Raw genomic sequence first — 26670 nt, forward strand, 5'->3', positions numbered from 1 at the left:
AAGATAATATATAAATAGATATAACATGCATCTTCCATCTGGGAAATGTCACCTGTGATCAATCTATAATATTTAAAGTAAGGTATTTCCAAATACTCACCAATCATACACTGGGGACTTCTGTCCAGTATGGGCAGCAGTGTTGCCATCACAACAACCTTGCACATTACTAACACCAGCTTTACTGCCACGGTCACCACCTTCAGCCATGTCACCAACATCGTCATTATCCATCAGCTCATTACCATGGACCATACCACTTGCACTCAAGCCTGCAGTCACATCACCATCACCACTGCCATCTTCACCACAATCAGCCATGTCACCGACATTGTCATTATCCATCAGCTCATTACCATGGACCATATCACCATCACCACTGCCATCTTCACCACAATCAGCCATGTCACCGACATTGTCATTATCCATCAGCTCATTACCATGGACCATACCACTTTCACTCACGCCTGCAGTCACATCACCATCACCACTGCCATCTTCACCACCATCAGCCATGTCACCGACATCATCATTATCCATCAGCTCATTACCATGGACCATACCACTTGCACTCACGCCTGCAGTCACATCACCATCACCACTGCCATCTCCACCACCATCAGCCATGTCACCGACATCGTCATTATCCATCAGCTCATTACCATGGACCATACCACTTGCACTCACACCAGGAGTCATATCACCATCACTTATACTGCCGCCTCCATTAGGAATGTCACTGACACAATGCCCTCTAGCTTCAAAACTGCTGTGGCTGCTTATATTAGGTATTTTAAGTTGCACTTCTTTCCAACCACCAACATAGGACACATCAGTGCACTCTTTGTTCTTGTCTCCTGTCATACACTTTTCACAGAAGCAACTCAGATGTTGGACTTCAATAACACCTGATTGTACACACCGCACCGCATGCAATTGTTGAGTACCTGGAACTGACTTAGTCACTACTCTGTTTGGTCGACTTCTGTTGATTGTACCCTTTGGTACAAAGAAGAACGAGCGTTTACTGGAGCACATTCCATCTTTAGTAAGATGCTCACTGCAGTATTTAAACATGTCACTAGCATCTCCAACAATGACCTGACGAGCAATGACTGCCTGCCGGACAGCGGTTTTAACAGCACCTGCTACACCATCGCATGGGCCTTTACCATGTTGTGAGCCGAAGAAATGGCGTTCAATTCTGAACCCAAAGTCACTCTCACTGAAGGAAATGTCACTGAAGGGACCCTTGGATTTATACTGGGCTGCACATCCGTCGCTGAACTGGATCTCTTTGTCGATTGTTACTTTTCTGCAATCTGATAAGTGCATATTTGCCATATGTACAAAGTGATGAACAGCATGGCTGTCATGTGTTAGGTCTTCACTAACAAAGACCATGGATTCCTGGATGGTATGTTTAGTATCACAATTTCGGCAGTTATAGAATGCCACTATGGGATGTAAGGTTACCTGTGTGTATGCCCAATGTGCAGATTGTATCTCATCCTGATTTATACATGTGTAATTCTGCGCAAAATCGAGAACCATGACCACAGTATTTTCAGGAAGTGGGGCCTTTGTGAGCTCAGAAAATTTCCTTTGTTGCCACGTAGCGATAAACAAGTGTTTGGCCAGCACACTTGCTTCTTCAACAAGCTCATCAATCAAGTCTGCAAGTGTTCCATCTTTCACTATCATAACCTTTCTGGTTTGTTGTTTTACTGCACCACTGGATGTGATTGACGTTTTTTTGGTCTCCCACTTCAACCAAGAAGTTTGTATCAAGCTGTCCTCCGTTGAAATTCTTTCCAATCTCTCCCTCAACTTTCTGACACCACATTTTTCACATTGCCTGCTTACACATTTGTAGGAGTGAAGTCCATTTTGTTTTTCGCACAAACTAATGTTTAGCAGATCATACTTGTCTTTAATCTTCAAATTTCCATATTGATGCCGTCCAAGTGTTGCATTCAGGGTTCGCAGTTTTAGCATTATGTTGGTGCATTTTTCACACAAACACTGGTTGAGTTGATTTTTTCGTATTGGTTTTACATTAATCGGTTTCAATTTCCTGAATGTCGTCAAACTTACTTCATTATCAGGATTGTCTTTCACCCATTTCTTATGTGCTCTTTCAGTTGTCATTTCCATTACTCTTGTAGGTTGTTTTTCCACCACTCTTGTAGGTTGTTTTTCTGCTTTCTTTTTAGATGTTCTTTGCATCATGGGAAGTTCTCGCGACACATCACTCTGCTGGTAGAAATCTTTAATTTTAGAAATGACATCAAGGGACAATCTATCTGATCTGTTCCTCCTTAGTGATTGTTTGTTGTACACATTTTCAGGATCAATGGGGGACTGCTCACATCTTCGAATGAGATCACGATGCACTCCTAACACTGATGCCTGAGTCCTCATCTTTCTGTATTTTTTCGAAATCATCACAGACTGGACTAGTAATTGTCTCAGGTGTCTGGATTTGTCAGTTCGCTTTGATTTCAATAATGCTATTGACTTTTTAAGGGCATTGAAACTGGTATGCAGAAGGTTACTATCTTTGTGAATCCCTCTTTCCTTCAGTGCTTGAACCTTCCTTGGGGACGAAGTTGTCACTAATCCCTTTACAACCTCTGCATATTTCTCTGGATTTTTCGGAAGAGATTTCCTAGCTCTGTATGTAGCTTTTCTAGCAGCTTCTTTTGTTGTGTATCCACCTGACACTCTGGTATTACTGCTGTTTTCATTTTCATTCTCAGCTGTCATCCTTTGTGTTACAATGTCACTTATTTGTACTTGTCTACTCTTCTTTTTCATCTGCTTCCGTGCTAGATCTCGTTCCCTCTCTCTTCTCTTCTTTTGCATGCTCATATTTGCACGACTTTTCCGTTTCATTTCTCTCCAATACTTCTGTAGTTGCTCCTGCTTTTGCCGAGTCATGATACACCTCTTTTTGGCTGTCCCTGAAGCATTGTCATTTTCAGCAGCTTTTGCCCTCTTTCTTTCTTGGTATCTCCTCTGCCGAATTCTTGCAGTTTCTCTGTCTCTACATATCTGTGCTTCTGTTCTCTTCTTTCTGGCATTACTCTTCCTCAAAGCTTCATATTGTTTGTGCTTCAGCCATTCTTCCTGATTTTTTTTTAAACGTTGTCGATAGGCCCTCATTCGTTGAGCTGATGATGAGCAAGGACCCTCTTGGCATTCTGGTGACTGTATTTCCTTATTCCAAGATGCACGAACAGCAGCACGCAATCGCAACTTTAACATATCGAGAATCAATGAATATGACGATACGTTTTAATAGATGATGACCATATTTTGTAGTCTTTTTCCTGATTTCTGTCACGGAAGTGGATTGATTCTGTCACATCCAGATTTTGTTTTAATCCAACAGGAAAGGATCTTTATATTTGTTTAAATTCGGATATGTGGACCAATACTGACATGGGTGTGTGTTTGTTGCCTTGATGACATATATTCCAAATGATGTGTCTGGGCGACTTGTTATAAAGTGGTGCCAGTCTGGGCCTTCTGAGTATGATGTATCTGGATGGAAGTTAATATGTTCCAGTCGTGACTCATTCAATAAAACTGCAGCAGCAACAAGCGTTACTGTTGTCGTGAAACTGGCATCAATTTGCAGCAGTTTTGGAGTGTGTTTTATGACAGTTACGATATCATCAAACTCAAACCAACATTCTGAAATATTTAAAATTTCCAAATTTTGACAACGTGTAATATATCTAACAGCATTTGGCACTTTTACATTGAGGCACTTCGAATGTCCAGTTTTTGAAGCACAGGTAAGTATTCCAAGAATGAAGGGTATTAATTGTGTAGTTCTTCTTAATGCTGAGCACCTGTAACCATCGACATTTTCCAAGGTAAGTCTCTTCTATGCTGTGTGGCAATAAGTCATTTCTTAGCAACCTGTTGTCATATCCAAAATATAATGTCTTTATTGAGTCACAGTGGGAGAAGATTTTATCACCGTAGTCTTTTGAAATTTCATGCTGGTCTAGATTGATTATCTGCCAGTTACCAATTTGAGCTACACATGTATCGAGGTACTTGCACGTGAAACTCAATGAGATGGTGTCATAAATATCCAGGTAAGATACCACCTTCTGTATGACACACGGTGGCAGTAGCTCTAACATAATTAACTGTAAAGCAAAGTAATGAAATAAAGGTTAAAGAAGTATAACATGAATCACTTTATGTCAAGAAGAAACTTGTGTATGCATGCAGACATTATGCTATGTGCACAACCACTGTACTCTATATAGCATGTTAAATTTGTGGTTGTTTATACTTCACTGAATAATACAGTCTCATAGAAGAATGGTGGAAAAATAAGATTTTTACTGGCAAAATAGCTTACAGTTCCGTATAAAACGGAAGCATATCTCTCCAAGAACAGTACTTTCCTTATAGAATACTTTCGTTTTGGAAATTGCCATTGAAAGCGCCCCCAACGATAAATGATCGAATGGGGTAATATTGCTTTGCACACAAGATGTTTCAATCGTCTGTTTTGTTTCGTCTAAAAACTTGTATTCGACAAAACAAAATTCATAACAGCCATATGAGTCATGAACGATAATCGATGGACCGTTTTTTACACACGGCTAGTCGCGTGCCATACAAAACAAATCGAAGTCAAGTGCGTCTGGTCCGATTGATTGAATCAGCGTTGACGACATCATGGTCGCGGTCAATGAAACCCCCATAAACGTGAGCGTTTTCGGATCTAAAATTCTATCGAACCCGAAACACAAACACTGTGACTTTCATATGAAAGATAATACTAAATTCTGCTGTATACCCGGCCAAACAATTACGAAAATCGAGCTTTCTTCAAGGTAAACACCTCGGCGTGAAAACAGACGCCATCTTGTGTAGTTGACGGTCTCAATCATAACGTCCGTTCACAATGATCTGTCAAGATTGCCGCCTTCAGAAATGTCACGGTCGTTTGCGAACTAAACTCCAAAGGATGTATAGCAATTGAAATAAACTGTATATAAATCTTTCAAATGGCGAACTTTCTGGTATTTGGAATGCCAACAAGACCGTTTTCTGTAAGTTAAACTGTCACGGTCGTAATACGGCACAAAATCGTCTGACGGACAGATTGCAAGCATATCGGCAATTTATTTTTTACGATATCAACGCAACAGGATATATTTTGAAAGGGAATGATGCAAAATCTCAAATCACGAATCACTAAGTTTATTTTTATTTTTCAAATACGATCAAAAACAGATATTACCGAGGCTAGTCACAATTTAAACCAGTTCAATGCACACGACTGAAACCGCGTCATGGATGTCAAATATTACGTCTGTACAAACATCATCACATTTTTCATCGACGACAATTTTTCGGACCGCCTACATGAAAACAAGGACTACAACACAGAGAACAAAGTCCTAACAGCACTTTTCCATGCTGTGCAATGAACAACGTCTTCTTATTTCGTACAAATTTAATATTGCGCAGAGTACGGTCGCCATCGTGTCCTCGGACAACATCGAGGCCTGTCAAATGTTACGTCCGTTCAAAGAGTTTCGGTCAACATCAGATCGTTTCAAAATGCACCCGCTGATTGCGTAGCTTTTTCCAATAAAAACATGACTCAAAGAATAGACTGTTCATGGATTTTCAGCACTACGAACTTTTTCACAGATAAAATTTGTTTAGTAAGATTGTCTACAAGACTAACTGACACGGACGTGAGAAAGTTACGCTCGTTACTTACCTTGACAGAAACCCCAATATCCGTTCTGCCGCCATTGCAGCTTCTCCTATCGGTCGTTGCTGTGACGCATTGTCCACGTGACTGTTTTTTGCAACTTTTTCATGCATATTTAAATTCGATTGGCCATTTATGTATCCAGCATAGGTACGTGTCACGGACGTCAGATATTGACGGAAAAACATTACACGTTTTATTACTCAACTTGATTCGAAAACAAACGCGCAGAAAGTGGTAACTTTGGTATTGTCTACAACAAAAGGACACATTACCCATATAATGCGAAAAGTTGCTAATCTCAAGTACGTTGTTAAAGAAATACAGTTTCCCAAAGTTTTCTGTTTGTATTGACAGACACAATAACGGGCGTTACACTAAAATAATAACCTCCATATGTCGCAAGGCTGATGGTTTTATGCGCTTGTCTTTTGCAAGAGAAATAAGTCATCCTTATACATTATAATAAAATACACCACACGTTTTTAAATAAATATTTTATTATTTAAACCACAATAAGAACTATACGTTTGCAATTTTGTCCCCCCAAAATGAAAAAAAATGGTATCATTATAGGAACATATCCCCCTGTAAAAAAAGAAGCAGTCAGCCGAATATAACAAAACTATCTATGTTATATCTTTACGCTATCATGGTTTGTTTTTTACAAAAGAGGACTTTTTAAAATGAAAAATGTCGGATATTTAAGACACAGTTTGTAAAGATATCCAAATGTACACCTTAGCAAATTCTGACTCAGTTATCCCTCCTCATGGTGAGAATGACCTGGTGTAGGCGCAAGCAAAATGACACTTGATACATTCGTCGTTTCGCAAAACATCTCGCAAATTGTCCGTTTTGGTGTACAGTCTATTGGAGCCTAGCATGTCTATATGTGCTCGTCGGTAAATAGGATGAAATAATTTCGATTAATTGATTAATTCTTTGGTTTAAGAAAATATATTGACATTTTTTTTATGTATAGGCTTAAGAGAAAAATACTTATATCACGGTGACGTGGCGACGCTCGAGCATATTAGTCAGAAAGTTTTACTTCCACATTGTCTTTGGTCAGGCTGATTGTATTCTCTCTGTGTCGTCCCGACCTGACCGATGCGTTCGATACGTGTAAATATCAGTCCATATATAAGGACAACGGAGAATATTGATGGCTCCTCAGGAGAAATTATCATTCAGCAGTTTATCTAATATTGAAGCGGTTATTCACCAGTTTACCGAAGATTGAAGTAGAATTGATAGAGAGGGTCGATATTTTTTTGATTTTGTCTATATATTTATTGACATATTGATTGGTTGATTTTTTTTACAGTTTATAGTATATTTCCTGTTCCAGGTTTGTATATTTACAAGTTACAATCGATGAGCGCAAACAGGATCACTGTTCTGCGCATGAGTAGAGGTCAAAGGTTTCTTCAGGCGACGCGACGCAGTGTGTACACAGGGCAACTCGTCCAAGCGACGGGCGACGCGTCGCCTGAAAAACCGACATGTCGGTTTTCCGACGTCGCCTGACCACCTCGGGCGACGCGACGATATCATACAAACGAAGCAACACACAGGCAACGCGAGTTGCTCGTCCGCGTTGCCAACGAGTTTTGCCTCGTGTAACTCGGCCTTATGTGCCCTAGGGCATTTATAGGATGTTCCATTACATTGGAAGGCTATTTCACAAATGAAAGTTTTAATTCATATCCTAAACATGTTACATTGACAAAGGGGACAGTTGACATAAACACATTGAAAATGAAAATATATCAGTTAGGGGCGATAGTTTTTAAGTCGGATAAAACCCTCGTACTTGGGCTCTTCTGGTATATAAAGTCCAACCCTACGATAAAATGCCTGACATTTTATAGTTGGGTTGGACTTTATATACCAGAAGAGCCCTCGTACTCGGGCTTTATCCTATACATCTGCAACTCACAGTAAGTGAGGCTACCCACAATTCCCCTTGATTTGTTCACTCAGACATTTTTTGCTAAAGGCTTTTTCAATTTTATCAGTTTCTTAACAATTTTTAACTTACAATTTAAGTTCAGGATTATTTGTTAAGACTATGTTCCAAAATTATTGATTATGTTTAAAATTCAAAAGTAAATTGAATGAGAAGTCGATGTTTGGCGGTGCTAAAAATTGCACACTTGTCAAGATAAAGTTATCAGTAACTAAGATGGTCTCATCATACCACCTGTCAGACATGCAAATTTCCTTTGTTACGAACATTAAAAAAAATCAATACCCTTTCTTTTGCCAACACAGATGCAACTTATTCCCTTAGTTTCCTTGAAAATATGTGTATGGCTGTCAAAAATCTATGTCGACAAAATTGCTATCTCCTCCGTGGAAAAGGGGTTGATCTTCTCATTATTCACAGTGAGAAATCAGAAAATTATGATGATCAGAACTATGTTGCCAGAATTTTGAAATATGGACCGAGTTGTTCTGTGTACAGAAGAATTTTGCTTCAGTTCAGTGAGTGATCTCCGTGTGTACAGATCATGGAGAATTGTTGGTAGCCTCACTTACTGTGCAACTGCTATGAAGAGCATTTATGTAAAGAGTGGGACTGTTACATAAGTAAGACTTTTATGGCCCGTGTTGTATAGCTGTGATGATGGAAAATGAATATGATATAATCAGAAAAGATGTTTTCTTGAACTTAACATGTCCATGGCATCTCAAAATCAAATGTTGGAATAAATGAAGTAGGAATGTCTCGTCTTTGTGGCACAAATATAAGACAGTATTTTGCAGATTTCATCATTATTTGAATATAACATAAGGCCAACATGCCCCGAAAGCTAAACTACCGGTACATTTGAAAGGTGTTAGACTGGTAGGTGTTTAGTTTGTAAAAAGAATAGCGTCAATGACACTTTCCTCACATTTGGTTACATGTGGCAAGCCAGAATGATTGTATACTGGTACACGATATTTAATATCTTCTATGTACCTTAGCTTGTGATATTCATAGTCAAGTGCATTTGATCAAATTTTGATACACCGTCCATTGAAGTATGAAATGATTGGCAGTGTTCTCCTTGAATAAGGTAACAGGGGCATGGCGCCTTCTTGTAAATCCAAAGCACCCCCTTGCAACAAATGAAAGAGATTTATTTAAATAAACCAATTACAGTGATTAACAAGTAGAACGCAAGTGGGTGAGTTGATCATGCATGCTGCAAATGTAATGCTCATTGATCTTACAAATCTTGCAAGTTTGTGATGTCATCCGAGATCATAAACCCATGTGTAACTCATCGATAGCAGCCATGTTTGCATGACACAGGCCGTAACATTAGCTAACCTACTTAGCTGAGTAAACATGCTAAACAGCGTGAGGGTAAGACAGCGGAGTATTCAGAAGTTTTTCCAGGTTAGAATTTCACTTGTATAATTCCCTAAACAACCTATTTTTAGTGCTCGGCCCAGACGTGTATCAGGCTGAGAACACATGAGCATTATCTATTTGGACATCGGTGAATGTCTGTTGCCATTTTTTCATTTTCAAAAAATGTAATCTTCATTGCAATCAATGGACTGGAATAACAGTTTTGGAATACTGTATCAGATTTCTTTTCTTTGAGTTTTTTATACAAAAAATATCTGATAAAATACTCCCCAAGTGCCACCAAATAACACGATTTTAATCTCTATTTTACAATAGCTCTGATGGCAGGAGGGGGGACATCCCTGTGTTCCCGCTGCCGCTTTGTTTTTTCCCATTTTCAAAAGAAAATCAGATGTTTACGAAAATATTCTAGTTAGTATTCATACATTTTGCAAAGATATTTGACCATTAACAACTATGAAAAAACGTTCTAAGGGAAATGTAAACATTGTTTTTACGCCAAACGTTTCATTTTGCCGAGTTGGTAACGCGAACCTGGCCCAGAAACTCCATGGTTTCACACGCAATAGAACACGACTAAGTCCCTCTACTTTAATAAAAATGACATCATCCAAAATCTTCAACCAATCAATGACTCTGTATCAACTATAGTTTAGTGTCTGCGCTCGTAATGCACAGGTTTCGTTTGGACCACTGTTGTCATGAAAGCTGTCTTTTAATTGGGCAATGCATTTGAAAGGCGGACACACAGCAGACGATGCATGGCAATCATTTAGATACGGAGCGGTCGATACTGCTAGCAATCAACGATGACTAAACTAGTAAAAGGTCCATATCTCCCAAATTTTAATAAGGCATTACCGGTGGTAAGGTTTATCAGACAAAGAAATAGATCATGTAGCTTTGGCTGCCAAGAGCCACAAACTGCGAAATTGCTGGAGACTTCGCAAAAAAGAGCACAATTACCGTTTTGAACTACATGAGCTCGGCAAGATGAAGTTGTCCCTGTGCAGCAGATTTGAACGTCACAGAGAGCTTAGACCTACGTTTGAAATCCAGGTTGGAAAATAATTTTAAAGATGGTCATACCAGTTCTGTAACTCAAATCTCATTCAGTAACATGATTCGAATATTGACGGCACGCGGTTTTAGATACACTTAGTCACAGGGTTGTGAATTTCGCCAAAAAGCCGTTTCATAAATGATGAGCAATACAAAATCTTATTCCCACACCCTTCAAAACTTTATTGTGTTTATCCTAAAACTGTTAACAGGACGAAAATGGTTAGAGAGGGGGTCAAAGTTGCCAAATTTTTGACCCAATGTTGAGTGCGTAGTCGGACTGCTATCGTAGTAATCGTATATGCAATGTCTTTGGAATGTGATTATAGGGGATTACATAAATATTGATATTTTGAAACTGCAAATCTTGCTTGTAAAATTTCATGATAAATTAGTAATATATGTTCAATCCATGGACGACACAACTATATTTTGATATTGTTTCTATATTTAGCACGTGTATGGTGCTTACATATTGGACATGGCCTCTCTCTGTGTGTTGCTTTCGACACCTTGTATTGTACAGTGTGCCCAAGTTTGTAGCGCCTGATATAGCTTCCACTGAAAAATTCCAATTTGCCTAGGGTCTTACCTGAAGTGCAAATTTACAGTCTTTGAATGGAACGTAGTGCCATTCATTCTACTTTTCCGAGCCGTATCTACATCACGTACGCTACGGAATTGGTGGTCGCCGAGATGTCGGAGAAAAGAGACAAGCGGAGCAAGAGGAGTAGTCGTCCCTCTGTAAGTGCTAACGTTGGCATGGAGGGTTCGAATGAAGTGACTGCAGGACATGAAGCCGAGAAGCAAAAAGACGCTAGTCTTGCATTGGATATCATTGATACTCCAGGGGCTAGCACATGTCCAAGTAATATGCATGATGAAATTGACGAGAGTCACTTTGAACCGTCGCAGGTCACGCCATCCCATCAAGAGCAACAGGGTCCATCGAAACAAGATGATACCGCTTCTTTAGCTTCACTACTTACCCAGCTAGTTCAGCAGAACCAACTTATGCTGCAAAGAAGTTCGCAACACCCGGAAGAGAGGAGTGGGTCGCCTCTGCAACGTAAGCGACGCTCCGAAGATGTCGGGCAAGACGAAGCAGCATACCTACCCAAAACTACGAAGAGTTCAGATTCAGCCAGTTCGTTTTTGGACTTTCCTGAGTCAGTCCGAGAACAAGCTAGCTCAAGTCAACGGGATTCAGCTATGTTAGACGTAGATTTTGATGATGTTCCTGATCTTGTCAAGGGCCCGGTCACATGGCCGGTTGCTGACAAATCAGTTGTATGGCTTGCACGACGTATTGACAAAAGTATGTCGGCCATGCAGCTGAAGGCATAAACAGAATTATCTGGTACCTGAAGAAAGTCAGAAGTCATTTCAAGTCCAGAAAGTACCTTCATCACTCAAAGCATACCTGAACTCATCTGCACCAAATCTGAGAACATACGACAAGGGGTTGTACAAGACTCATACCACATTGCACTCAGCACTCCTGCCCATTGTCAAGGCTTTGGAGTTGGTATGTAACAAAGATAACTCTGCAGATAATTTTACTACGGTTAAAACTGAATTAAAGGCAGCACTCTCAGATGCCTGTCACTTGATAGCTACTGGTAGTAATCATGGCTGAAGTCAGACAGGCAAGACTCAAGCAATTCTTCAAACCAGAAATCAGAGAAGTTTTGAATGACCGAAAGCCTACCAATGACGGCTTCTTTGGTGGAGATTTTATCAAAGCCATTACAGACTCTAAGAAGTCATTACAGACTCTGAGAAGTCGGTCAATGCAATGAAGTCTGTCTCTCAGTCCTTCAAGTCAAGGTCAGCCTACAATAAGCAAGATCGCTATAACCAATCCTTTCGGGACAAGCGAAGAAATGAGCAACAGGCTAGTTATACCTACAAAGACAAGCAATACTTCCAGAGAAATGATCAACAACAGTATCAGGCTGGTAAGAGGAAATATAAATCCAGGCCTAGTAATACTAAATAGAAGTCTCAGCAACTAGATAGATATACCATATGCAGGAAGACTACAATTTTTGTTGAAGAATGGAAGAAAATCACTTCCAATAATTTCATTTTGAAAGTTATTATTGGTTATAAACTTCAGTTGACCAGCACACCTATACAAAACATTCAACCAGCTAAAGCAGCAAAATCATCAGAAGAACAGACAGTTATTCAACAAGAAATAGACACCTTACAGAGCAAGAAAGCCATAGAAGCGGTGCCACCAGCTGATAACCAGTTCATATCTAGGATATTCACTATCCCTAAAAAGACTGGTGGCTGGAGGGTCATCATTGATTTACGAGAACTCAATAAATTCATCAAGAAAACTCATTTCCGTATGGAGGGACACTCTGACATTGAACAGTTGTTGTCTCCAGGAGACTACATGACCTCGATTGACCTCACTGATGCTTATCTAATGATTCCTATATGTCCTGATCACCGCCAGTTTACTGTGCTTTTTATTTGGCAGGGACAGCTCTACCAGTATACATGTCTACCTTTCAGACTGACATCCTCACCAAGAGTATTTACCAAGCTCTTAAGAGTGATTCTTTCACATGTAAGACAGATTGGAATAACATACAGCAGTTACCTATCAACATTTGACATAGCATAGCATCAACTCAGACCAATCACAACCTGATATGGGATGTTTTATGCAGTTTGGGCTTCATACCAAATGTAAGCAAGTCTTGCATAGTGCCATCCAGACAACTAACACATCTAGGCAAAGTTTACAACACAGTGAAGATGGCAGTCTCTCTACCGCAAAGCAAGGTAATGAAAATCCAAACAACTGCAAACAAACTGCATGCAAGAGAAACTGTAACAGTAACGAGAAGTAGCACATTTTCTGGGACTAGTAGAGGATGCAAGAGGGGCAATCATGATTGCAGCTGCCACCCATTACAGACATATTCAACGAGACCTGAGCATCTATTCGGTCAGAATTGGGAGAAGAAAATACATATGTCCAGCGAAGCAAAAGTAGAACTGCTTTTAATGCTTTAAACTTTACACAAATTAGCACAGGTTGTCTTCAAATTCCTGTGGAATGCATGGAACTGTCCCTTCCTACCTCCATTGGTCAACGGTCTGGTGTACACCACTGATACAACAACATCTGGTACAAACACAGGCCTGATGTGGACTGCGTAGTTTTAGTGTAGAGTTAGGCTAGGTTCCGACTTTGATGAGAACGTTGGAATGTAGCATAAGCATAAAATCAACACTATTAAAACTACCCAGTTCACATCATGCCTGTGTGTGTACTCCCCTGAAATGATCACAAGAATAGAAAACTGACTACCTGACCATGAGCGTGTAGGTGAGCAAGCAATCAGGTGCAGTTGAATATGCGCTATCACCACAAACTGATGATGTCATACATGCCATACACAAAGCACGGTTGTCCATTATGCTGTCACAATAAACAGGCGCCGCCAACTAAGCTGTTCATGCAAAAAGGTGTTCGTGTGCAGTTTTTCAGCGGGCGGGCAAATTTCAAAACTAATCAGCGGGCGGGGAGAGAAAAATCGATATTTACTGTGAGCGGGGAAGAAATTTCATTATTTTCAGTGGGCGGAGAGAAAACTGATAGTGGGTACCTGAAGGGAGGGAGGGGAAAGCCGTGGTTGATGATAGAACTTGAGGCGAACAACTTAGAGGGGAGCAATAGATGTTCCAATAGATGTTCCAAAGTATACTGCTAGCTGCTCACACGGTTTTGTGTTGATCTTGGTTGCCTAGTGGGCATCCAGGAATTTCAGTATAAAGTGGGAGAGGGCAGTTGGGAGCTGAAATTGTTGTTGGGAGTAGGGAGCAGGCAGACCATAGATACTGTAGGGCAGTGGGCATCAAAATTCAGTGGGAGGGCATATTTTGTGTATATGCCAGTGGGATGGCAGTTACAAACAGCTCTGCTTTCCCTTCCAATGATTGAAAAGGACTAATGTGCTTTGACCCTACGTCGAACTTTACCACTTTTGATGCTTGCTAGGTGCATTTTTGGCGATGGTAAAAAAGTGCGTGGCAATGAAGTGACATCCCTTGGGTAAATTTAGGCTGTATTGAATTTTGCAGCGTATACTTTGTTATTTTCTGCAGATACTATCACCAACAACAACAATAATAACAACAACAACAACAACAAAAAATTTGCAGTCCAAATTTATTTTTATTTTGCTCCATTTTTAAATATTTAATTCATCATCATCATGCATCATCAATATCATCGGAGACTGAGGGCCCTATTAGTGTTGTAATCACTCAACAAAGATTGTGAAATCAAACAGGAAATGAGAGAGTTCACAGGTTTCACCTTTTTGAAGGTGACATTTTTGATTTAGCACATTTATTAACGAAAAATGCCTCATTCCATTTTCAAAATTACGGATTACATTACAAGTTTATCCAAGGTATGCAAGTTGAAAAACGGATGACAATTCTGAGACCTACCCACATCATGCATCGCCGTGCAATGGCTGCTGATAGATGTCTATCAGCAGTGTACAACCCCATTGGACGATGCCCAGGCCATGAGTGAGACGTGTTCACCATTATATAGTGGTAACCATCTCTGATTGAAACCTAGGACTGATATCTACGATAAGTTTTACAAGTTTACGTCTTCCCAAACCATATCATAGATAAGACCACAGGCCCGGCTCCTGACTCGACGTAGGCGAACCGCCAAAACCGCCAAACAGTCAATGATTGCATCAGTGACGGTTTGGCGGTTTCGCCTGCATTGTGTCAAGATAGCAAGAGCCTGTGGATAAGACCATCTGTTAAGGAGATAAATGACGATAACATTTTAATTACCTGTGTGCCAGAATGCTTACGAATATGATGTATTGCTCAAGTGTTCGGTACCAGCTTCCGCTTCGTTCATTGTCCTTCTTCTTGATGTCCTAAGGGGTCACATAAGGTCACAGTTCCGGAGTTCATCGCCCATGTGCTAAAGAAAATGCCCGAGCTGCCGGGCGTGCAGTCTGAACGGAGGGTACCTAATTTGCATGCACTAATGGGAATTACCTTTGAATTCAGACAGCGCCCTCTAGTCAGAGAGTGACCGTTAGTAATTTTTCACGGAGATTTTCATCACTGAATTTTACCGTCATCGTTGGTCAATCGTATCTACTTTATGGTGATATTGAATGATACTGTTGGAAAGTATTCGCATGTAATTTTTTTAGAATTTCTATGCTGTGAAACTGTCATTTTAACGGTATGATTGGTTTTTTGGGATCGTCTGAAGGCCCAAGTTTAGCGATGCCGCAAATACATGCAATGATATTTACGCCCAAAAGAAGACCTGCAATCGAATTTTCGTGATTTTAGAAATGTTCAGACGTAATTTCAGTTTGGCTCAAGGTCTGGATACAAACTTACAGACATTTAAACTTGACCCGTGAATTGGCGTTGCCATCATGGCGGCCTTCGCTTCGGATGTACTGAATACGTGTGTGCGTGTATCATGTATGTGTTGTGCTTGTGTAAGCGTTCTAAACAAAGTGCTACACTCAGTGTGACAGTTTTCGGACAGGATGGTGAATTTCGCCCAAAGCCGTTTCATAAATGACAAGCTTAACAAAATCTTATTATCATACCTTCGAAACTTTATTGTGTTTATCCTCAAACTGTTAACACAGAGGAAGTGGTATTTAGAGGGTAAAAGTTGTCAAATTTTTGACCCGATGTTGAGTGCGTAGTAATCGGACTGCTATCGCAGTAATCGGACGTCGTATTTGGATTATTATTGTAGGGGCTAAATATTGATATTTTGAAACTTCAAACCCCAATTTTCAATTTAAGTGTGTTTAGAAAACTGTACATAAATATTTCGTGATAAATTAGTTACGTGAATCCATGGACGACGCAACTATATTTCGACGTGTATGGCGCTTACATATCGGACATGGACTGTCTCTGTGTGTTGCTTTCGACGCCTTGTATCGTACGGTGTGGCTAATTTCGCCAAGTTTGTAGCGCCCGAAATAGCTTGTACCGAAAAGAAATATCCAAAACAGGGCGGCAGCATCACCTGACTTAATATGCAGTACTATGACTTGTAAAACGCGATTAATACAGAGCGAAGTGAGTACAACGAACTGTCGATGTAGTGTAGGGCGTCTTATTTCTGTACGCGTGATGGGAAACCCGTGAACAACAGCGTAAAACAGCTATACTTGCATTGTCCCGTGTGCCGTACTCGGCAGCGTGGACGCCCGTGCCTCCCACACCGGTCTCTACACGGCGTCACTTAATCATGCCGCAAATACATGCAATATATCGTACGGCCCTGAAATTTGGACCACTTACTATCGATACTATAAGGAACATTTTCTGAAAGTTTCAGTTTGGCTCAAGCTCTACAAAACCCTTAAAAGTTAGGTTTTTTGGCAAAAGTTGGATTCCAATACGTCGTTCGATCGTCCGCCTTGGCACGGTAATTGTGCCATCGTAAAAAAAATTTGCACTCTCTGGTCAAATACTTTGAAAAATCTTAATAAATGGTTTATTGTCAATGAAAATCGGCATAGTTAAAAGAAGGATAAGTTTCTGTTTGAGTTCACGGCCTTGTTTTTGAGATCGTACGCCGGTCTCTCTCCCACCACAGGCTACCCAGACAGTATTAATAAGCATATATGAGTTTTTCTCACTGTTTTCTCTATCAGTTTCTCTCCTTTTCTTCATCACAGTCCCTCTATGGATATAGGGACTGTGTCTTCATGCTCTGACTGATCGGAGTAAATAAAATAAACGGTTATATAATCTAACCTAGCCTCTTAACCCTTTATTCATTTTACACCCATTACAAGGACGTTTATCTCTCATATACACATGTTGTAATTAATTAGTCAACACAACTAATTATGCTAATCCGTGGACTTATCAAGGGTTGGTCAACATTGCAAAGATAGAGATGTAAATGAAAAATGAGAAGGTATGAAGATCTTGGGAAACGTGTCCCGAGGACGTCCGTAAACCTAGTGGACGCTTATATATTCATGATATGCGCAAACAAACACTGCTCATTATTCAAAAATAAACGGGAAGTTGGATCGAAAGGAACGCTGAAAACGCGCATGCTTTTCGTTGCCAAGAGCCAAATTGAAACATAGCCAAGCAGACATGGCCCTGCTCCATGTAACCATGGAGGTAGTACTACCTCCATGATGTAACAAATGCCACCCAGAAAGTATCGACCGACCAAGCAGAAAAAGCTCGCCGGAGGGGCCGTTTTATGAGCTTTTCAACAAAATTATATAGATGTATGTTTCAGGTCGTCAACCTCGTTTTCTGGGAGTGTATATACCAAGTATAATTTACAAACCGCGTCGTGATTCAAGGCACAATGGTGACACATTAGCAGCAGCACGCACTGGAGAATTTTTGCCAGCACTGTGAATTTTAAACCAGTCACCGTCATTTCTCTGCACTCGCTATTAAATCCATGTCTGCCGGTAACATATCGTTATTTTCTGTCTCAAACTACGTACCAGCAACAGGCCTTTGACGTCAAAGTCGGTTGTTTTCTGATATACGGTAGCAACCAAGCTCATGACTAGAATGACTCTACGGCGTCAAAGAGTTAATCTCGCCGGTTACTTTTTTCGCCTAATAAAAGAGATTGGTCGCTACATGGAGCTAGTTTCTAGCTCCATGGTCGCTTCTAGTCTAAGGAATTCATCGATTTTCAATGGCGCCTTATGCTGTTCGTGTACATTTCCCGAAAGAAGCGGCGGACGGGCTATAAAAGTTCTTTTGTACTGTTAGGCTAGCTGTCGATTTTCGGACGGGATTTCTGCCTTTTACGGCTTGTTTTGACTTTTACGTTTTTGCACCACAGCCATGGGAACGTGCATGTTCTGCCCGACAGCACGCTTGTCGCAACTTTGTTCGTCGATATTTCGAAACGTTTCCACCCAAATTGCAATTGCCAACACTCATCAACAGCTTGGCTATCGCCGTTTTTCCAGCTTTTTTTCCGACACGACTACTTGCAGACCATTCTTTTTTCTGGCGTACAAGCGATGGGCAAGGCTCAGGGCAGCCGTCACTAAAGTCACGTCAGCGGTGACCTCGCAACTTCTGAACACAAACTGACATCACCGATGATGTTGGCCACTACGTTAAGAAGCAAGTGAGAATTTTTACCAGCACTTTGAATTTTTTAAACCAGTCACCGTCATTTCTATTCACTCGCTATTACCTCCATGTCTGCCGGTAAATATATCGTTAAAGAGAAGTTTAGTTGCACGTAATTACGTTCCGTCATCAGTACGGGAAGCGTCTTTGCCACGTGATAACCAGACTTCGTGTACGTGCAGAACAGACGTTCGTGAACGGCAAACAACACCTCTACACATACAAAATGTAGTCATAATTACGTGTAGTAGTTTTTAGATATTCTTGATGATTTTAGCGAATTTAGACAGGAAACCTAGTAAACTATCATTGCTAACACCTTTGATATCATAATATTTCGCAGAGTTTACACCAGCGCTTCCATGAACGAAATATTTTCTCATTCCACTTGTTATCTGACGCCGCCCTAAAGATTTCTCCAAACCACATAAATAACTGTCATGTATCAAAGAAAATCGGCCGATTTAATTCGAGGATACAACAAGCTAGAACATTCCTGTCATAGAGAAATTAATGTTTCTTAAAACTTAAACGAATTTCCCATGTTTCGAGAAAAAATACAGCAAAATTATCGAGAACGCACAGCTAAACTAAATGACTGACAAAACATTAGCAACACCACCGATGAGGAGAACACACCCTTAACCAATCTGCTGACCAGGAAAGTGCCCGGTATGTGGCCGGTATCTGCCCGGAAAGTGCCCGGTTTGTGCCTGGTATTATTGCCCGGTTTGCGGCCGGTTATGGCCAAAAACGGTCTAAACCGGGCGCCCGTTCAGTGCCCGTGTAAAAAAATAAAGTTTATAATGGTGGCAAAAAAAACGGTCATAAAACGGTCATCCATTTGTTTCTGTGACCAGAAAGTGCCCGGTTATGGCCAAAAACGGTCAGAAAACGGGCGCACGGCTTATGCCCGGTTTTGCGTTGGTGACCGGAAAGTGCCTGGTATTGGAAAACAAAAATGGCGGCCGTTTTATGCCCGTTTTATTTATATGACCGGAAAGTGCCCGGTTATGGCCAAAAACGGTCAGAAAACGGGCGCACGGCTTATGCCCGGTTTTGCGTTGGTGACCGGAAAGTGCCTGGTATTGAAAACAAAAATGGCGCCTGTTTTATGCCCGTTTTTATGACCGGAAAGTGCCTGGTTATGGCCAAAAACGGTCAGAAAACGGGCGCACGGCTTATGCCCGGTTTTGCGTTGGTGACCGGAAAGTGCCTGGTATTGGAAAACAAAAATGGCGCCCGTTTTATGCCCGTTTTTATGACCGGAAAGTGCCTGGTTATGGCCAAAAACGGTCATAAAACGGGCGCACGGCTTATGCCCGTTTTTTTGTTGGTGACCGGAAAGTGCCTGGTAATGGAAAAGAAAACTGGTGCCCGTTTTATGCCCGTTTTTTTCCTATGACTGGAAAGTGCCCGGCAAATTATTTTGCATGTTACTGCACCTTTGCTGAAACTACACACGCAAAATTTCCTTCATAAGATTAAGTTGGCATGATTCCACAGTAGTCAGCTCCGGAATAAACTTTTACTAATTTCAGCAACAGAAAGAAAACTAAATACATTATTAAATAGATGAGAGATACTGAAAACAAAAGAAGCAACAAAATTAAGCGACAGCAAAATTCTTGTATTGTACAAGTTTCATCATTTTTATCTTCTGCAACAATATAATAAGTTCAGATCAGTGACAGATATGTACACAGATGTTGTAAAATCACGTGTGTAGACATGGCTAATGTCAGTGACACAGTTAAGAATGAAAACCTGACAAATCTTAAGGCCGATTGTGGACAGCACAAGATGTGTTTTATCCAACTAAGCTCTGAATACCAGCTTCACAAGAAACAATGGTCAGCGCAAATAAAGTTATTGTTTCATATAAAAAAGACAACAGAGAAAAAATGTTAAATTTAAATTGTGGTATGATTTATTTTATATGCCACGTTCATTTCATGCCACATAAGTGTCTTCAAGATATTTTCTTTTGACCCAAGAAGTTTCATGTAACATTTACATTACTGTCAAAGGCTGCAATTTGGCTTTCTGTTCTCTGAATTTCTTGTCCCTTGAGAGCACCGGCAATGCATTCTGAAAAATACAAATCGTTCAGGGAAGAGTGTAAGTCTTTACCATTTGACCAAACATTGTAAACATCGCAATTCGATGAAATAAATCAATTGTTATTTGAAAATGAGACAAAAAATGTTGAAAAATTGAAGTAGAAAAATGCATAAATATTTATGATTGTTATTAAATTAATAATGATCAAATGTCCAACAGCTGACTGCTCGCGTATGTTGTTTTTTTGCATACACGATGGTGACAATCTGCAAAAATCTCAGCACTATACTGTAATAGCTGTGGAAACGAAGCTTACTGTTGGTGGGATGGGGTAGCGTGCGTCGCTATGCGGTCATCAAAGATCAAACACCCCCCGCCGGGTTGACGTTTTGATTACCCGCATAGCGACACATGCATGCTACCCACCAACAGATAGCTGCATTTCCACAGCTATCACTGTAAGTCTATCAGTTGTGAAACGAAAGTGAATTCAGCATGAATCAATACTCAACGAAAATGTATCTGTAGGTAAACATAGCAATACAAGGATAATAGCGACGTTATAGACGGACGGTACATTGACTTACATTTGTGAACGGCTCGCAGACGATTCCCGGTAATTGCAGGTCTCTCCGGGCCGTGTTTACATAGAAAATATAGTCGGCATCTTTACTGCTGTTCGCGTTCACAAATTTACAACTTTGTCTGTCCCTGGTACTGTATACACGTTTTTGCAACAATATGACATCATTTGACTGGCGATTCCATAGAAAGATCACGAAATTGTCCACTAGATAACTCCCTGATCACAAGTACACAGCCGACGGTACTAAAATCTAACTTCGCGCCGATCAAGCCTCATGACGTTCACGGAAGTGCGATCTATAAATTATTACGCGATTGATAATGTAGTCCCGTTTTGAAACGCTGGAGTTGACTCTACATCTGCACCAATCCGTTATGTTTCATACTTGATATAGAATTTAATTATAAGTTTAATGAAAATGGATACTTTACCATAGAAAGACTCAAAAGAGAGTAAAATTTCTGTCAGCACAAAGAATCAATATCAATGCGCGAACTGATCTTGATGAACCGTGACCTCCACGCCTGCGTGACCTCGTGTGTAAACATGTCGGCTAGGAGCTGCTGCACGCTCGCTGCTCATAGCTGGCTTTATAGGACGCGTTGAAAGTTAGCGAGGTAGCATATTGGATTTTCGTACAGCGGCTCGGGATGGAGTGTAATCCTAAACCTCAAATTTGTGCTCGGCAATCTAACTCTATCGCTGAAACATGGACAAAAGCCTTCACATCAATGTCATCAGAAGGCGAGATTTTGTTCACGATGACAGGACACAGACTGTACATAGGGCACTGTACGCACGTCGGGACGCACGTACCGTATTCTGCTTGAAGCACGGCCCTGCTCTGAGGTAGTAGTAGCCCTGCGTACAGGTCTGTGTGTTCCCATCCCGGCGTTACAGGCCGTGTAACGCCGGGAACACACAGACCTGTACGCAGGCTAAGGTAGTATCGGGTCCTTGCTTATACCATGGAGGTATGCTAATACCAACATTGACATTTACTTGGGCATGTTTCTACATTGAAAAGTTCTCTCTCGTTACTTTTATGGTACAGATTTGCAGTAACAAAAGTCTACGCGTCCTTACAGATCATCAGCATGATCAGATGCACATTTCGTTCGAAACTGCTTGCATTTTGGTATCATTCACAGAAAATACAGGGTTTAACTTGCAAGACAGACAAGTCCCTGATTTAAAAATTTGTTTTCCTAAAAGTTCAGTTGTCGATCCAACCATAATTTACCCGACCAGATTGTTGCTTTCACCAGCTGAACTGTGCTTTAAAAGCTGTACATTATCTACCAGTTATTATAATTTATATGTGCATTGTCTGTTATAAAAATACATAAATATAAAATATAAATGAAACGTCAGTTTTGTTTTCTTGAGTATGAACTGTCACAAACTGCAATGGTTCACTGTACTCCCTTGGAATGCAATAGTTGGCAATATGTCCAGCATGTGTTGCTGCATATTTGCAGCAATAATCTTGTTTGCAGCAAATTTGCAGCAACTTAGCCGTTTACTGCAAATTGGCTGCAAATTGATCTAAGGGTTTGCGGGAGGGTCATAGCTAGCTGTAAACTTCTGCAACTCCTTCTTGCAAGCTATGCTTGCTGCGTATTTGCTGCAAACTTGCTGTAGAAATAATCTTCAGTAAGGGAAAATATTCAAATTTTATTTTATTTGAAAACCAGGTGCAAAGCAGTCACCCATTAAAAGTCAAATTCCATTTCATTTGCACAAGCCTTCCCAGGCACTCCGAAATGATCAAATTCTATTTCATTCACAAACCAGGCACAAACTGGTCATAAAAAATACTCAAATTCTGTTTCATTTGCAATCCAGGCATAAACCGGGCATTCCCAAACGGTCAAAATCAATTTCATTCATAAACCAGGCACAAACGGGTCACTTAAAGAGTAAAATTCTGTGTCATTTGAAATCCGGGCATAAACCGGGCATTCCCAAATGGTCAAAGTCAATTTCATTCACAAACCAGGCACAAACCGGTCACTTAAAGAGTAAAATTCTGTTTCATTTGCAATCCGGGCATAAATCGGGCATTCCCAAATGGTCAAAGTCAATTTCATTCACAAACCAGGCACAAACCGGTCACTTAAAGAGTAAAATTCTGTTTCATTTGCAATCCGGGCATAAATCGGGCATTCCCAAATGGTCAAATTCAATTTCATTTACAAACCAGGCGCAAACCGGTCATAAAAAATAAAGAAATTCTATTTCATTTGCAATCCAGGCATAAACCGGGCATAAATGTTGGTTAAAAATAACTAAGTCATAATGCCGGTCGCTTTCCAGTCATAAAAGTTGGTTAAAAAAAAACTAAGTCCTAATGCCGGTCGCATTCCGGTCAAAAACGTTCAGTTTACGGTCACTTGTGTTTGCTAAAAAATCAAAGTAAACACTAAAACGGGCACTTTCCAGGCAGTGAAAAGGGGCACCAGGCACAAACCGGGCACATACCAGGCACAAACCGGGCACATACCAGGCACTTTCCGGTCAACAGATTTGGTAAGGGCACTCTTAACCACACGAACTTTGACCCCAGTCAAAATCAGACTTGTCCCTGGGAAATAGTTTACAAGTTTGCCCACTATACAAACAACGTAAAGGTCAAAGGTTTCAACTTCCGACTTCCTGCTTTACGGACGTCCTCATGCCATGAACTGCACGCAAGGCACTGGTAGGGTTTGCACTGTTCGCGACCATATACACGTTTGAAATTAGAGTAGCTGGCTCGCCTTGGCCATCGAAATACACTGGCTGCAGTAAATTTTGGATTAATGGTCATGAATGGCCGCAATTTAGTAATTTCTGAAAACATTTCAGGAGAGCTTCTTACCTTCCAATTTTAGTAACCTTTCCTATCTTTCGAGATGTTGACCAACCCGTAAAATCCCTGATAAGTCCACGGATTAGCATAATTAGTTGTGTTGACTAATTAATTACAACATGTGTATATGAGAGATAAACGTCCTGTAATGGGTGTAAAATGAATAAAGGGTTAAGAGGCTAGGTTAGATTATATAACCGTTTATTTTATTTACTCCGATCAGTCAGAGCATGAAGACACAGTCCCTATATCCATAGAGGGACTGTGATGAAGAAAAGGAGAGGAACTGATAGAGAAAACAGTGAGAAAAACTCATATATGCTTATTAATACTGTCTGGGTAGCCTGTGCTTTTATAAGGCGGAACGTACACACACTTCCGCACTCAGCGAGGTAGCGAAAACGAGGCTCTCGAACACGATAAAATATGCAAATTTGGTACCCTCCGTTCAGACTGGTGGCGCTGTGGCCTCCGCGGCTAAAGAGCAGAAATGCCCAGAAATCTCAAATCTCGTCAATTCATAGAATTCAGTTACACGTCTCACTTTGATTAGTGTTTGCTATTACTTTTATGTCTTTATATTTCAGAGTGCGTTTTTACTTGTTTTTTTCTGTATAACTTTTGCAAATGATTTGCCATTTAAAATGTGTACCTGTTTTAAAGTTTTATTTTTATTTTTGGCACTTTTAATGTACTCTCTCATCTCCAAGGGGTCGTAGAAGTAATAAAGTTGTCGTCGTTGTTTTGTTTTTCGTTGTTGTTGTTGTTGTTAAATGTTGTTATTGTTGTTGTTGTTGTTGCTGTTGTTGTTGTTGTTGTTGCTGCTGCTGCTGCTGTTACTACTATGTCAGTATTGTATTGTTTATAGGGGGTCTCTGCCGAAAACCCTTGACCTTGACAAGTGAAGATGAAAAAGTAGGATTAACTGTACACCAGGTTCTTGAGGGTCCGTGATTTAACGTATTACTTTAAGGTAGAATTTGGCTCTGGGATAGATACTCGGACTCTGAAATTTTAAATAATTTCTGTTATCCACAACTTGTGTTGGCTTATTTATGAGCTCTAGGACTATGTAAACTTTTCGCCGTCTATTTTTGTGGAAACTAGGAAATTGTCTTGTCTTGATGGTTTATTTAAGAGAGTGGTGGCAGCATTTTGAATTTGAATTATCGATGAATGTTAAGTAATTTGTTTTTCTTGTTCATAAGCCGTGTCTGTCAAATTTAAATCTCAAAGGACTCGGAATGGTGGTGGACTACGTCGGGGGCATAATTTTGCTTGGATCCGTAGCGCTGGCACTCCCTGACTTTGTATAGGGAGTGGTCAGGGAGTCGCAGGGCTACGGATCCGCAGCAAGGGCATATTATGTCGTGATTTATTCGCCTTGTTCACGAAAATATTTTGCCACCGTGATGCCGATATATGTAGACATGAAATAAAGATGTACCACAGAGCTTACTGTTGTCTTCTTTGTTGATATTCTGATTTTGTTATCAATACACGATGTTGACGAAAGGATCCGTAAAGATATATCAAAGCATAGAATTAAAGTATGTCATTATTAAGTCTGTTCTTCACCGTCAATACTGTAGACCAATTGTAATGTCAAATTGTTGTGAAGGTCTGTGTATGTCAGAAACGCGGAAATATGTTTTTCGAGTTTTAGCGTATCTCTATTCTACCTATGACGTGCATTACACGTGGATCCAATGACGTTTGAGCTGTATTTTTCATTCATTTTGCATTGTTTCTTCTCTGTTCGTGAAATACAGATTCTTGCTCTACTCCCAAAATCATCATGTTGAAATGCTCACTTTCCGACTGGACGATATATTTGGTTCGGACAAGGATTGTGTTTTCAACAATAACATCGCATAATTCATACAAATTCATCGTCTTCGGAAGTCAAATACTTGAAATTTCAACATATACTTGAACTTTAATATAGAAGAACAAGTACGTGTTTATGATACTTTGAAATATATAAAAACAGACAAATTAAAAAGTATTTAAAAATATGCCGCGAATTCAAATTTACTTGGGCCTTTTGTTTGTTTATTTGGCTTTGTTTCGATACCGAACCCGAGAGTTTGCATGAACACATATCGTAAGTCACATAATATTTGAGGATTTCAGATATTTTAATCCGGGGGAGGGTCATGACGTTTTTGTCATTGATCGCCATGCACATCAAATTAAAGAAGTAACCTCTCTACTAAATTTAAGCACTCTCTTTGAATTTATTGATCACCCCCTCGAAATATTCGGACATTAACGCCAAGAATAAAATATATATTTCTGGTCTTTCGCATTTTACAAAAGTGATTCCGTGATGTGATGGCCATTCAGGTTGATGTATTCGATGATCAGAAACAAATCTGTTTCTTTTCTTCCAGTTTGTTCTTCACTTTAGATACTGCATCTTGATCTTCAAATACAGTCACGTACATTCAATGTCGACGTCCTCACTTTTCATTGTTTGGTCAGATAAGAGCCGACGTGTCGTTTTAATAGGTCAAGTGATTGTAAGAGATCTTAGAAGTTTTTAAGTTTATTACTGGAAATCTAGAAATTATATTTTGTATATCCACATTATTTAGAATTTGTATAAGTAAAATAGTATTTTCTTGACATTGGAATCACTAAACGGTTTTCGAAAATTTAAATGATGTAATCTTTCGATACTATTTTAGGTTATGTCTGATGCAAAGTGATCAAGTTTTCAGCACTATATCTGTCGTTCCCTTAAAAGGTATTAGGTTATGTGTATCTGTATGTTACCCCTAAAA

General features: G+C 40.1%; 1 protein-coding gene and 1 long non-coding RNA gene across 3 annotated transcripts in view; one reads left to right on the forward strand and one right to left on the reverse strand.

The window, feature by feature from the left end:
• The window catches only part of LOC139117349 (uncharacterized), a 73053-nt gene extending 57834 nt beyond the window's left edge, over window positions 1-15219 (reverse strand). Inside the window, exon 1 of the long non-coding RNA XR_011548508.1 lies at window positions 15048-15219. This is a non-coding gene — a long non-coding RNA (uncharacterized lncRNA). The remainder of the gene's footprint in view (window positions 1-15047) is intronic.
• The window catches only part of LOC139117343 (alkylglycerol monooxygenase-like), a 307539-nt gene that overhangs the window by 223038 nt on the left and 57831 nt on the right, over window positions 1-26670 (forward strand). The gene's annotated exons all lie outside the window — the stretch shown is intronic.

The sequence above is a fragment of the Ptychodera flava genome, chromosome 18 (genome assembly GCF_041260155.1).
Source record: "Ptychodera flava strain L36383 chromosome 18, AS_Pfla_20210202, whole genome shotgun sequence".
NCBI lineage: Eukaryota > Metazoa > Hemichordata > Enteropneusta > Ptychoderidae > Ptychodera > Ptychodera flava.